Source organism: Protobothrops mucrosquamatus, unplaced genomic scaffold (genome assembly GCF_001527695.2).
Source record: "Protobothrops mucrosquamatus isolate PMUCROS unplaced genomic scaffold, P.Mucros_1.0 scaffold620, whole genome shotgun sequence".
Classification (NCBI taxonomy): Eukaryota; Metazoa; Chordata; class Lepidosauria; order Squamata; family Viperidae; genus Protobothrops; species Protobothrops mucrosquamatus.
In genome coordinates, this window is record NW_015386916.1 from 359,198 (window position 1) to 374,738 (window position 15,541).

The following is a 15,541-nucleotide window of genomic DNA, read 5'->3' on the forward strand; positions in this document are numbered from 1 at the left end:
CCTTCTCTACTTTTTGGGAGACAAAGTTGTCTGCTAGGTTTGCCAGGAACCGGTTTGATCTTCCACTTGGTGCAGAGTTTGTGTCCCAGTTGATGTCAGGGTAGTTAAAGTCCCCCATTACTATTGTGATGTGCTTCCTACATACCTTAGTTAGCTGACTAGCAAAAAGTTCATCTATTTCCTCTGTTTGGTTGAGTGGTCTGTAGTATACACCTATGGCAATGTCATTTTTTCCCCTTTTATATTGACCCAAATGCATTGAAGACAGTTTTTATCATTGTTGTGCTCTATTTCTGTAGAGATGTAGTTATTTCTTATATAGAGAGCAACTCCACCTCCTCTTTTATTTGGTCTGTTTCTTTTAAATAATTTAAATCCCTCTAGCTGTGTGTTCCATGTGTGGGTTTCATCCCACCATGTTTCCGTAATGGCAACAATATCATATCTATCCTCATTAACCTGAATTTCTAGTTCACCCTGTTTGCTGTTCATACTCTGTGCATTGGTGTATAGACATTTGAGTCCTTTGTGACTGGCCCTGTGTTTACTTTCTACATAACCTGTGTGGTGCCTGAGTTCCCCTATTGTCTTACCACCTATTTGGTTAGTGCACTTTGTGTGGCACTCGCTAATGGAGGCTTCATTTTGCTTGACAGCAAGGTTGTCCACACACACATCTATGCTACATGCACTGGTAGCCCTATAATTTTTAGTTTGCCGGGGACAGGGTTGTTCTGTATCAATTAACTCACTGTCCCCTGAGAAGATTTGCTGATGAGCTGTCAGCAGTGCTATATTCACTTTCCTGGAAACAAGCTCATTAAACTCAATTGAACTTAATTCTGAATAGCAGTATATCCAATTACTCTGTGAATCAGTTTTGTATCTGGGTGCTATTTAACCCAATTTGAAGGATTATGACATTACGTTAAATTGTAGGCCTGAAATTTATAGAAAATGCACATTCCAATAAAAGGGCTACCATATAAAAATATAAATATTATATATAAAATAACAAATGTGAACCTTCGCTTTAATCTAATGAACTGGATTTTTTTCAGCCAAGATGAGAACATTAGATAACTTACAGGTACATATACATATACATACATATACAATATATACATATAGTCTACAAATGGATTTGTGGACTTCAAAACTGTAGAAATAATACCATAGTTTTTTCCCTTAAATATGCATACAGAAAAGCAGTAAAATAATTCTTGATTTGTGAGAGTTATAGGAAACTTATTTGTGGGGGATGAACTGGTTTCTACGTGGGTGACAATGCTGTTGTGAGGACTCAAGAGAAAGAAGAAAAATTGCTTGTTACTAAGCAAGTATCTGAGGGCTGTTGTCATGGGAAAAGACAAAAATTCTGTACAAGGAAGAATTATTTTGCCTGCAACAGTGAAGCCAGCCCTGCTGTAATCTTATCACATATTGTGAAATAACAAACAGAATCCTGGTCAGTATTTAAATATGATTTTCCTCCAGGTGACATAAATCATAATATTGAGGGAATCAGGTGATCAGTCTAGATTCACATATACAGCATCCCTTCTATTTATAATATTGAGATACTGGTATTATTTCAATAGGGAAATACGCTGAGAAATTATCAACATTCTTAATGTTGAATCAGAATATATTTTGAGGTGAGGAGATGTACTCCTTGCATTTTAATTAAATTCCATTGACATGTTTGTTGGTTAGGAATTTTGATAGGTATAACCCAAAGATTTAAGAAGGGATTTTGGAGTGGCCTCATAAAATTTGAGATGAGGGTGAAATGTGGGAGAGAGAAATATGATAGATAGATGAGAGACAGGGAGAACGAATTCTTACACAGTGCTATATCAGAAAGAACAAAGGACTTGAACTTTAATTCTCCTACCCTAGGAATAGCCTTAGGTTCTGTTTTCAGTTTGCATTGCTTTAAACATTAATCCCCTGCAAGCTATAAATCAGAACAGAGGGGAAGACACTGCATGCCATGAGTAACAGAGGAAAGCAACAGTGGCAAAGAAGCCACCATGAAGCCACCCTGTTTCTTCTATATAATGCTAGTGTCACCTGCATTCTTGGAACAGTGTGGGACTGGTCTATGCAGAAGTGGCTCCCACATAATTAAAGCACCATTTAATTTGGGCAGTGCTATTATTAAACTGAGCATCCCACTTTAAGTGCATGTTTCATCCAGCAAAGTTGGAGATTGCACATGGCACAGCCCACATGACTCCCTCATTTAGGCCTCCTACTGTACAGACTTCTTAACCTTGCCAACCTGGACTGTCATTCAGTTTGAGACTGGGAAATGATTCATTCTGGATGCTGCGAAGTACTATCTTAATTCAAGCCTCATGTGAAGTAGCTTGAAATTGATGTGCATTCATTTGGAGTTTCTTTTGAGATTAAATGTACAGTAGCAGAGAGAAATCCTTGGCAGAAAAATTTTCTTATTTTTTTTCAGGCTTAAGATTCAATGTGAAGATTAAACATTGTCCAGAATTAAATACAAGTAAGATTTTCTTCCCTGTCCAGGGATGACCCAATGTATGGTTTAAAAAAAAAGTAGAAGTGACTACCACAAAGGTGGGATTGAAGCTCCACCTTTTTTTTCTTTTCTTTTTAATGGACATAAGATCTTCAAGGCATTTTGTGGCTACCATCTTGCCTTTTTTGACATATTGCAGAAACCCCTTGATCTCTGTGTGTAATCCTGTCAAGATCTGCTACTGAAGCTTAGCTATGTTCTTGAATAAATAAGGATCTGAATAAAATAAAGTTTCAACTGCAAATCTAGTTTAGAGACTAGAGCTAATAACCTAACTGAACATTCTGTAAGGATACAACACACTACAAATTATATAAAGACTTAGAAATAAATAATAAGGATTCCTGGTTGCATTTATGAGGCTTGTGCAGAATTACAACTGGAAAACAACATTTACAACATTTTAAAATGTGTCCATTTCCCCTCAGGTCACATGTTAATGTCACAATGGCTTTACTTATAGGATGGCCACAGCTAATACACCATTTACTCAGCTGCATTTCACTTGTTCTTTTAGCTACTGTCAGATATTGCCTGTTATTGCATGTCAGCTATCAGATACCATCTTATAAGCATGACTATTTTCAGTTTTTGTCAGATGTTGACATGGATAGCATGTCGCCTATCAAGTCTTGTCAAACTGATAACTTTATGTCAAATAATGTCTGTGGTTGATTGGTAGTTAAGATACTGATATTTGAAAATACTTGGGATTTGGCAGACAGTGAAACTAGTACATTAAGAGTTGCAGAGGAAAATTCTGAGAAATATATTTTATACTGATGATGATGATGATAATGATCTTACTTTTATTCATACATTTATGTATTTTAATATTTTATATGTTATCCCGATCAAAAAATTTGAGAGACTTCAACTACATTAAAGGCAATACTCAAGATAGTGTCTTCATAAATAAAATAACCAGGATATAAAATAAAATAAACAACCAAAGTGAGATTAAAATGTCAGCACTCTTACTTTCCAAAAGCTCAATAGATAACCCTCCTGGCTATCTTCTGAAGACTTTGCAAGAAGACTATCTTAATCTTTCCATTTAGCAAGGATACTCAAGGTAGGTAATAACAAAAATACACAATAAATTAATACAGATATAATTTATTTTTGAATTCCTAATAAAATGAAATAGCTTGTCCAGAAGGCCAATTTTCAGGGATGTGATCCCTTTGTAAAACAGACAGTGAAGACCAAATGCAATTTTCTAGGGAGTGCATTACAGTACATAGCAACCACTTTTAACCCTGCACATTACCATTTAATGTACAAGACAACATTATGAGTCTCAAACAGGAGCCCTTCTGTGAATGCTTTTTGCATTGACCTGGATCTCTGCTTGAAGTCATTAAGGCAAAGGCCATCTCTAACTATCCTTCTGAGATTCAACAAGAGTGCAGATGACAGCCTGGAACTCTGTGGTTAAAAGCAATGAAGAAACAGCAAAAGGGAGAGCTGTTTTAAGCCTGCAGAGCTGTTTGCATAATGTAACTTCCACAAACGCTGGCTGGAAGATGTTAGATTCGAGGAGGCTCGAACTCACACTCATATTACCATTCCCTTGGACAAGATTACCACAGTCTCTTTCCTTTTGCCCAAAGGAGTGTGATACAACGATGGCTCACAGTGAAAATAGAAGGCTATCTCTTCTCATCAGCTGGTGGAGCATTAGCAAGCTGAAGGAAAGCATAATTCTTCTGCACAAAGATGCCATAAGCTGAATAGGAAATGCTTTTTTTAGCATAAATTATTGATAAGAGCTATCAAACAACAGCTCCATTGATCAAAATATTAAAATTTGGGAGATTATTAAAGAACGAAAGAATGGGGTAGGCAGAATTTGTCAGGAAAATAATTTAGAAGAAACAGGTATTGTCAGAGGCAACCTGAACCTAGACATTATAAAAGCAGAAACTAGTGACTGAAAAGTTGGCCTTATAAAAGCCTTATAAAATTGAGGTTTTGTCATTCAGAGTACTGTATGTGCCAGAGCACTATGTTTGCTAAATAGGGCATAGAGATCTATTCTCTCTGTGTTTGATTCCTCAATGTATTAATGGCTCAGGATTAAAGGGTTGGTTTTTAAACCATAAGGTAGCATAATCTTGCCATAGGGACCAGAGAAAGCATCATTATTAGAACATTAATGGAAACTATTAGTTGGGCATGGATAATGCCAACATTATGCCATCAATATGGACATCTGTACAAAGAAAGCAATATTTAGTCCAGTCTGACTACTGTATGGTGAAATAGTTCTTACTACCTGCATCTTACTTATATACTGTATGCCCCCCAAATGCAAAAAAAAAATAAAATCAGGTGTATGTTTTGCATAATACTTAAATTCTTTGTGTCTCTGAAATGCAGAAGAACATAAGCTTTAAGGCAAATACTATGTAAGGCAAATTTCAAAAGGGGCAGAAATGGGATCTGTCTTCCTAGCCTCATATCTTATACTTTTTCTTTAGGTTAAGCTTCTTTCTCCAATTTTTCAGTTTTAGATATGTTGGGACTCCAACGCTCAGAATTTTGAGCTTACATGGTTGGTGGATACGGAATGTATCAAATGGGCCAACAATCATGATCCACTTTTTATTGATTTCAGAAATCTATGCCGACTTCCCCCAACCTGGTAACCTCTAAATGAAATGTGTTAAAAAAGCAACTTTCAATATCCATACCAGGAGCCCTGGAGGAGCAGTGGTTAGAATGCAGTATTGCAGGCTAATTCTGCCCACAGCCTGGAGTTCGATCCTGATGGGGCTCAAGGTTAACTCAGCCTTCCATCCTTCCAAGGTTGGTGAAACCAGGACCCAAATTGTTGGAGACAATCTACTGACATTGTAAACTGCTCGGAGAGTGCTGTAAACACAATGGAGTGGTATATAAGTCTGAATGCTATTTCTATTGCCACTGCCAGCATGTTCTTGGCTTTGCTGTCCCAGGATATATCTACAAAATACTAGGTAGGAAAATCTGTACTATTTTTAAGGTCAACAAACCTCAAGATGAGGTTGGTCCCACGTGTGTTGGTCTGGGTTTAAGGAAAACCTTTAAAACATTATTTTATTAACTGGCTTGGGGATTCCGTGGAATTGTGGAGCTTGTTAAATGGTTATATGACAATTAATGCTGTCCTGTCATTTTGGTTTTTTAATTTGTTTTTATTTTAGTTTAATTTAACAGTTCTATATGTTTTTGATTGTTACTCTGTATGCCACCTCCAGTCACTAAGTGAGATGGGTGACTATACAAATGTGATCCTATTGATTTCAGAGACATTCCTTGAAGTAAGAGGTGAATCTAACCTCCCTTGTTCATGTGTCAAACACCTATAATGCTGGTATTATAAATCTCAGTAGCATGCGAATTCCACTCCTGCTTCACAAACAATATGACTATGAACATGTAGTTGGACTTGGTTGTGCAGGAGTTTTACAGCATTGCCTCAATGAAACTCAATACACATGATTCAGTCATTAGAAAACTATATACCAAGGTTTTCATCTACAGTTTTTTTTTATTTTGTTTTTAAATTTCTGTAGTGATTTGATCTATGGAGATTCTCAGTCATCCAGGTCATAGTTATCCCAAAGATGCTTTTTCACGAGGCAACTGGACTTTCTTGTTTTTTCTTTGAAGACATTTCACTTCTAACCCAAGAAGCTTCTTCAGCTCTGTAGTGATTTGGGTTTATGAGTTTATCTTTACAAATGAGTTAGGGCCACTTTCATGTTACCAGTCCTCACTGAGTTAAATTTCCTGTTCCAGATTTTCTGTGCTTAAAATCCAGACATTTTTCTGGCAGAAGAACTCTGAAGCAAATAGCATGGATGATTTGCAAATTGCATTACTTTTCTAAGTGTGGGTGTGGGGGGGAGAGAGAGGTTGCTTTTTTAAGTGACCTACTCGCTTTCTTTTTTTTTCCTTTTGCAAGTGATTCATAATTAAGTCTTTAATTCTTCCAGGGATTTTATTGTTTTCCCAGTACAGAAACTTGAGGTCCAAAGACAGGAACTCTTATGCTAAAAATTAATTACCTGCTATTTTATTTTCCTGGGCTCCAAGATCACCTCAGATGGGGACTGCAGCCAAGAAATTAAAAGACGCTTGCTCCTGGGGAGGAAAGCTATGGCAAATCCAGACAGCATACTAAAAAGCAGAGACATCACCCTGCCAACAAAAGTGCATTTAGTCAAGGCCATGGTTTTCCCAGTTGCAATGTATGGATGTGAAAGTTGGACCATAAGAAAGACTGAGCGCCAAAGAATTGAGGCCTTTGAACTATGGTGCTGGAGAAGACTCCTGCGAGTCCCTTGGACTGCAAGGCGTTGAAACTGGTCAGTCATAGAAGAGATCAACCCTGACTGCTCTTTAGAAGGCCAGATCCTGAAGTTGAAACTCAAATACTTTGGCCACCTAATGAGAAGGAAGGACTCATTGGAGAAGAGCCTAATGCTGGGAAAGATTCAGGGCAATAGAAGAAGGGGATGACAGAGAATGAGGTGGCTGGATGGAGTCACTGAAGCAGTAGGCGTGAACCTAAATGGACTCCAGAAGATGGTAGAGGACAGGAAGGCCTGGAGGAACATTGTCCATGGGGTCGCGATGGGTCGGACACGACTTCGCAACTAACAACAAGTCCTATCTTAGTCCCTCTGGAAGTGTAGAAAATACATTTTGACAGTAGAGAAGTAAATACAGATATTCCTCAACTTATGACCACAACTGAGCCCAAAATTTCTGTTGCTAAGTGAAACATTTGTTAAGTGAGTTTTGCTCCATTTTATGATCTTTCTTGCCACAGCTGTTAAGTGAATCACTGCAGTTGTTAAGTTAGTAATGCGGTTGTTAAGTGAATCTTGCTTCTCTATTGATTTTGCTTGTCAGAAGGTCACAAAGGGTGATCACAAGACTCTGGGACACTGCAACTGCCATAAACAAGTCAGTTGCCAAGCAACTGAATTTTGGTCACGTGACTGTGGGGATGCTGCAACCATCATAAGTATGAAAAACGGTCATAAGTCACTTTTTTCAGTGCTGCTGTAACTTCTAATGGTCACTAAATAAACTTGTAAGTTGAGGACCACTTCTACTGAGAAGCTGCCTTATTCTAGAAAGGAAAACCATTCCATACCACATCAAAATACTTTTTCTTCCTGCCTGTACTATGCATCTGTTTGTTTAAAAAAAACTGTGAAAAGAGAACAGATGAAGTATGGAAGGAACTATGATTAAGAATAAGGAAAGATTTTTGAAATATTTAAAAAAAATTGCACTTGCTGGCATTTCCCCCCCCCCTCCCCGATTCTTATCTAGATATTTTGAGAACTGAACTAAATCAAGAGGTCCTGGAAAAGGAAATTTGCTTATGCTGTTGCTAAAATTTCCTTTGATTTTTTTTAGGAGCCAGTTTAAGGATATAGGATTTTTTTTCAGGGAACATTTATATGTGAAACTCAAATTACATATATAAAAAATATTGTATATGGGTATAATGGGACCATGATTTATGTGAGAATAAAATGATCAGGATATAAATTTGTACTAGATTCCATTTTGAAATTATTGTTATTTCATATATCTCCCAGGGATCAAACTGGATGTGCTTCGCTGCTTGATCCATATAGTACCCTCACCAACTATAGAAATCTACATATTTTCATGATTATTCTGATAAGAACTGGCTTTTTAAATGTTACATTCTGTAAGTAAAAAAACTGTAAAAGTCCTCTCATGTTGTTTTGAAATAATATGGTTATATGCATAGCAAGTACAATCTCACAAGTAGCTTTCTATCCAGTCTGAAAATAGAAGGAAAATGCTTCTAATCTTCAATGTTTACTAGTATTTATATTAAAAATAATCATGTGTGCCCAGTTCATAATGGATGACTTTTTAGTTGATGGAACCGGAAATACAGGCTGGAAAAATTTAGAAGACTTGCTAAGTTCATACTGTGATATAGAAAATGAAATATCATTGTGGTGTTTCCTGTTCTTTTTTTCTTTTTCTGGAGATTTTCTTTTTCTTTCCCTCCTCAAAGACTCCCATTAAGAATCATGTTTTTTCTTCCATTCAAACAGTTCCAATAAACAGAAGAAAAATAAATACATATTCCGAAACAGGACAAACATACTTTTTATCTATTGTACAAGGTCAGAAATACTACATCTCCTATTTTATCTACCTTTTTTCTGTTTACCCAACCCATTTGTCCTGACGTCTATCTACTATATATATAAAAAGCATAGTTAACAGATAAAACCAACAGCAAAGTTAAACTTCAAAGCCCTCTCTTAACAATCTATTAGACTATTAGACTATCGCAGAAAATCCACAATGGCTTCTTAATCTACCATAAACCACCACAATCTCTGTCTCTGGTCCATCCAGGATCAAATATAGCACTTAGCACTTAGACTTATATACTGCTTCATAGTGCTTTACAGACTTCTCTAAATGGTTTACAGAGCCAGCATATTGCCTCCAACAATCTGAGTCCTAATTTTCTGACCTCAGAAGGGTGGAAGGCTGAGTCAACCTTGAACTGCTTAGAATCGAACTCCTGGAATGAGAATGAGCTAGCCTGCAGTACTGCATTCTAACCACTGTGCAACCATGGCTCATCGATCAAATATCCTTGATTGATTCTTAAAAATAAGGCTTTTTTAAAAACAAAAAAAAATTTAACTTAATTTTAAATTAAGTTAATTTTTTAAGGAAAATCTTTATTTTTAAAAATTATTTTTTTAATTTAAATTTTAAATTAAATTTGGTGAAGCTTGTTGTTGATCTTTGTTGGCTTTTTTAGCAGCTGCAGCACATTGTGGGCTCATATTTAAGTGATTGTCCACTAGGACTCCAAGATCCCTCTCACAATTACTACTATTGAGCGAGGTATAACCTGTACTGTACCTGTGCATTTGGTTTTTCTTGCCTAAATGTAGAACCATACTTTTTTTACCATTGAATTTCATTTTGTTATATAGCGCCCAATTTTCAAGTCTGTCAAGATCCTTCTGTATCTTAAGCCTACCTTCTGGAGTGTTGGCTATTCCTGCCAGCTTAGTGTCATCTGCAAATCTGAGTTCCCCATTCTTTGCATCAGTCTTCATGCAAAAAGAAACTATAGTCCAACCTACCAAAAAGATAACGGTAAAAAGGCAGATTAGAAATAAAAATTAAAATAAGCAAGAAAATGGTAAGAGAACATCTGTCTGACCTTGATGAATATAAATCACTGGGACCTGATGGATTACATCCCAGAGTTCTGAAAGAGTTGGTAAATGTTATCTCAGAACCATTGTATCATATCTTTAAAAAATCTTGGAGCACTGGGGAACTACCAGAGCAGGGGTCTTCAAACTTGGCCCTTTTATGACTTATGGACTTCAACTCCCAGAATTCCTCAGCCAGTGTGCCTGGATGAGGAATTCTGGTAGTTGGTCCACAAGTTATAAAAGGGCCAAGTTTGAAGACCCCTGTACCAGAGGATTGGAAAAGAGCTGATGTGGTTCCCATATTCAAAGAAGAGGAAAAAAACCCCAGACCCAGGAAACTACAATCAGCCTACATCAATACCTGGGAAGATAATGGAAAAATAAAAAAGCAGATCTGTGAACATCTAGAAACAAATAAAGTTATAACTAGAAGCCAGCAAGGGTTTGTTAAAAACAGATTATGCCAAACCAATCTTATTTCATTCTTTGACAAAATGACTATTAGTAGACCAGTGAAAGCTGTGGACATAGTATACTTAGATTTCAGCAAGGCATTTGACAAAATAGACAACAACCTACTTCTTAGTAAACTATAAAAATGTAGGATAGACAGCATCACCACCAGATGGATTTGTAACTGGCTGACAAACCATACTCAATGAGTAGTCCTTAATGGTACTACATCTACATGGAGGGAAGTAAGCAGTGGAGTATCACAAGGCTCCCTCTTAGGCCCAGTATTTTTTAATATCTTCATAAATGACTTAGATGAGGGAATAGAAGGGGAACTCATTAAATTTGCAGATGACACTGAGCTGGCAGGAATAGCCAACACCCCAGAAGACAAGCTCAGGATCCAAAAAGATCTTGACAGACTTGAACAATGGGTCCTATCCAACAAAATGAAATTTAATGTGGAGAAAAGCAAGGTTTTACACCTGGGCAGGAAAAACCAAAGGTACAAGTACAGATTAGACGAAGTCTGGCTCAAAAATAGTAACTGAGAGAGGGACCTTAGAGTCCTAGTGGACAATCACTTAAACATGAACCAGCAGTGTGCAGCAGCAGCACAAAAGCTAACACAATGCTTGGTTGTATAACAGAAACATAGAATCAAAATCACGTGAAGTATTAGTACTGCTTTATAAAGCCTTAGTAAGACCACACCTGGAATACTGCATCCAGTTTTGGTCACCACATTACAAAAAAGATGTTGAGACTTTGGAAAAAGTATAGAGAAGAGCAACTAAGATGATTAAAGGCCTGGAGACTAAAACATATGAAGAACGGTTGCAGGATTTGGGTTTGGCTAGTCTAGAGAAAAAAAGGATTGCAGTATTCCAGTATTTGAGAGGCTGCTACAAAGAGGAGGAGGTCATTTATTTTCCAAAGCACCAGAGGGCAGGACAAGAAACAATGGATGGAGACTAATCAAGGAGAGAAGCAACCTGGAATTAAGGAGAAACTTCCTAACAGTGAGCACAATTAACCAGTGGAACAGCTTGCCTTCAGACATTGTGGGTGCTTCGTCACTAGAGGTTTTTAAGAAGAGACTGGACAGTCACTTGTCTGAAATGGTATAGGGTCTCCTGCTTAAGCAGGGGACTGGACTAGAAGACCTCCAAGGTCCCTTCCAGCTCTATTCTGATTCTGATTCTCATCAATCAAATATCCTTGATTGATTCTTAAAAATAAGGCTTTTCCTTAAAATTTTAACTTAATTTTAAATTAAGTTAAAATTTTAAGGAAAAGCCTTATTTTTTAAATAATTTTTAATTTAAATTTTAAATTAAATCTGATGAAGTTTGTTGTTGAGAAGAAAGTTGGAATTCTTTTAATGATAATGCCTTGAAATGTTGCATACCTAAATCAACAATCCAATGAACGTATTTCTTTACCAATGTTAGAGCCTTTTCTCTGGCATGGAACAAAAGATATTAGGCATGTTCTTTTTTTCATGAATGTGTTGCACAAAAAGGTTTTAATCTCTGAGACACATAGCATAACATAGAAAATGCTGTTTTCAAATGGTTGAAGCATATATACAGTATGAATGGTTCATGGTCCCTCATCAGCACAATTGGATGACACCAAAAATAAACATTTAAATTTATTTATTTGTATCCTGCCTTTATTATTTTTACAAATAACTCAAGGCAGTGAACATATCAAACACATTTTCATCATACTATTTTCCCCACAACAATATTTTATAGTTCATATATATTCCAGAGTTTCATGCTCAGTTTGTGAATTCTTTTGTTCCAGTAATGAAAGTGAATAGTTGGGATATGAAATAGGCTTGTTGAGTCTGTAGCATGATGGAATCTTAAGTTCCTTAATTAATGTACCCTGAAGCTGATGAAATATGGAGTCTGCTGCTGCAGACCAGTGTCAAGCAATTTCATTTTTAATCAGCAGGTAGAGCAGTTGTTATAAATCTGTATTATTAGGAATACATTTTATGAGATGCTCACAGGTGGTTAGAAGAAAGCAACAAATCCAAATTCTCAGAATGTGAGTTTCAGTCTCCTTTTATGGAACTTCTCTAAAACTGCTGTCACATTATCAGAGAGCTCTTCAATGATCACATATTAGAAAATAAAGAATTCCCTGCAAGATAGAGTCCATAACCTTTTGACCAAGGAGTGGTTCCAGATCCCCTTTGATAACATATGCAAAGTCATCATCCACATTTTGTTTTGCTTTTGTTTTGCTCTGTGAAACAATCCATGTGTATTAGGGTTGGGAGCCTTACTGCAGATTAAAAAACATAATTTACTATAATTTAGGGGTAAGGGATGAGAGTGGGCAACTATTTTAATTCCTTGTTTTCAAACATTGTTGCAAATAAAGTTCTTGGCACTCTCACTATCAATAATTATTTCTAGCTGATTTGATAAAACACTCTTAACGTTTTCATATAATCTGGCCATAGAAACTGCTTTACCACTGTCAGATTTCTCTGTTGCAAATATTTATCATACAATGTTTTGTCAATATATTTTCCCAGCATTTGATCCCAATCATACCTGTTTCTAAGTCTCCATATACCCACAATTTAGCTTAAGTCCCTAAGTCCATTATTTTATGCCAAAGTTTAAACCAGTGCTTCTAACCTCAGTAACTTCAAGACACTAGCTGGGAAATTTTTGGAAAAAGTTCACACATCATAAAACTACTGAGATTGAGTAACACTGGTTTAAACTATTCCAATAGAACATTTTTGCATGGAGTGAAATATTTATTAAAAACAGCTTTAATACCGGTATATTAAAAGGTACCGTTTGTTCCTAGCAAAATGAAACTCCCAAGAAGTGCAGCAGTGTAGTTCTTTGAACAACATTTTCCTCCTTGCTTATTTTGATAGCTATTTCATAAATTGTAAAGGTGCCAGTTCACAGTTTGCACATCTGCATATAGATCACCCGAATTCATATGCAGAAGTTGGAAAACAGTCGTACTGAATGTAAAGCATTATAGTATTACACTACACTATTATTTCACCCTCATGTAACTCCTTCCTTCCTTTCCAAATAATATATACTGAAAAGGGAGAAAAATCATTGGGCCAGGTTATTTGAGGGCCTACCTCTTCCTGGTAACATCTATCAATTCATCAGGTCCAGCAAGAAATACATTTTACAGGTCCAATCTGCTAAGGAGTTCCATCTGATGGAATCCAGGAGAACTTGCTTTTCCGCTGGAGCCACCTCATTACCTTCAGATATTACATTGACTCTAATTCTATTGACCTTCCAGAAATCCTGAAAATTTGATTTTGTCAGCTGGCTTTGGAATCATATGGAAATAGGAAGCCTATGAAATGGTTATATTGTATGTAAGATTCTGAATGCCTTCTGTGCTTTTGTTTATATTTATGCTTTTTAATTGCTTTGTTTTATTGTTTTTGTTTAAATTGTTTTTGCCACCCAAAGTCACATATGTAATATGGGCAGTTATATAAATTTGATAAATAAATATATTTCTCTTTCAGGTGGGCTGGGAGACAAGGCATTTTGCTTCAAGACTGCTGACAGTTGGGGAAGAACAACTGTGAATGACATACTTCACATTCACTTATTAATCAGTTGGTGGGACTGCACTCATGTCTGGTCTATGCAATGTAGGGTCTGCAGAAGTGAAGATTATAGTGAGTTGGCTTCAGATTGATTGAGCAGAATTAACCAGTGGTATCACAGTGGATATATTTTAGTGAAGGTACTGATACAGAAATTGCAAATTTACTACATCATACTTACTGGTATTGGACACATTTTCCCCCATCCTGTTTGGTTGAGTGAACCTTGGTCTGATAGTTTTATGAAAAAGAACAGTCATCAGTTCACTATTGTAGAGCTGCAATAATTATTTCTAAAAAGTTATTCCACCTAGATTTGTAGTATTATGAAAATAGTAGTATTATGAAAAGGAACAGTCATCAATTCACTATTATAGAGCTGCAAGAATTATTTCTAAAAAGTTATTCCACCTAGAATTTAAATCTTAAGGTAATAAATTCTGTCAGATTGCCAGCCTAGAATCAGCTCCTCAGCTGTTAGTTTTCCCCCTCTAGAATTTACCTCAAGGCATAAAATGCCCTTGTTCTGTTCTACCTTCAGCTTCATGTGATAATTAGTACTCTAAATAAATGGGCAGGTACTTAGCTTTTCCTCACCCAGGTGCTTAATTAAATTGTCAGTTTAACTTTTTACCTGGATGCATTGTCCAGTGGGTTCATCAGCAGAGGCTCCCTCATGCTTGCAGAGCTGCATCAATATTTCATTTCACAAAAATGAATCTCAGGGAGCCCAGTGCAACTTCTGAAGAAGTTCATTCAATAGCCAGGAAACAGTTCAGGAGAAAAACAGTCCTCTCATAGCCAGAACATCTTTGAAAAGATGTCTTTTCATCAACCTTGACAGAGAAGACATGCTGCAGGCCCCATCATTCAAGGAATTCTGTCCAGAAGAAGGGCCTTCTCTGCTGTGGCTCCTGCCCTTTGGAACATCTTACCAATCTTACCATCTTACTGAGGTGAAATTGGGTCTCACCCTTCTGATCTTCCGCAAGAGCCTGAAGACCTGGCTCTGCTAGGTGGCTTTCCATCACACTGGAGATAGTTGACAAATTAAGAGGCAAACCCACCTCTGTTCATCCTGTTCCCTCTCTTCCCATCATTTAACTATAATTTTATTTTGATTGTGATTTAGAATATTAGAAATATTTTAGAAATATTTATAAATATTGATCAAAGAGAGAAGCAACCTGGAATTAAGGAAAAACTTCCTGACAGTGAGGACAATTAACCAGTGGAACAGCTTGTGTCCAGAAACCGTGGGCACTCCATCACTGGAGATTTTTAAGAAGAGACTAGACAGTCACTTATCTGAGATAGTATAGGTCCTTCTGCTTGAGGAGGGGCTGGACTAGAAGACCTCCAAGGTCCCTTCCAGCTCTATTCTATTCAATCTGTTAGGATTTTGGTGTTTTAATACTATAAGCCACCTAGAGTCATTTTGATACAAGATGGGCTGCAAATAAATTTAATAAACAAACAAACAAATAGATAAATGTATGAAATCACATAGTATTTGTTGCAAAGAAAATTGCTCATCACTTTTTAAAATATTCTTCTTTTCCTATCGTCTTTCATATTTCCCTTTTCTTTTTTGCACTTTGTATTTTTTGTATGATTTCACTTTCTATTACCTTTTAATATTATAAAACTCTTTATTTTTTT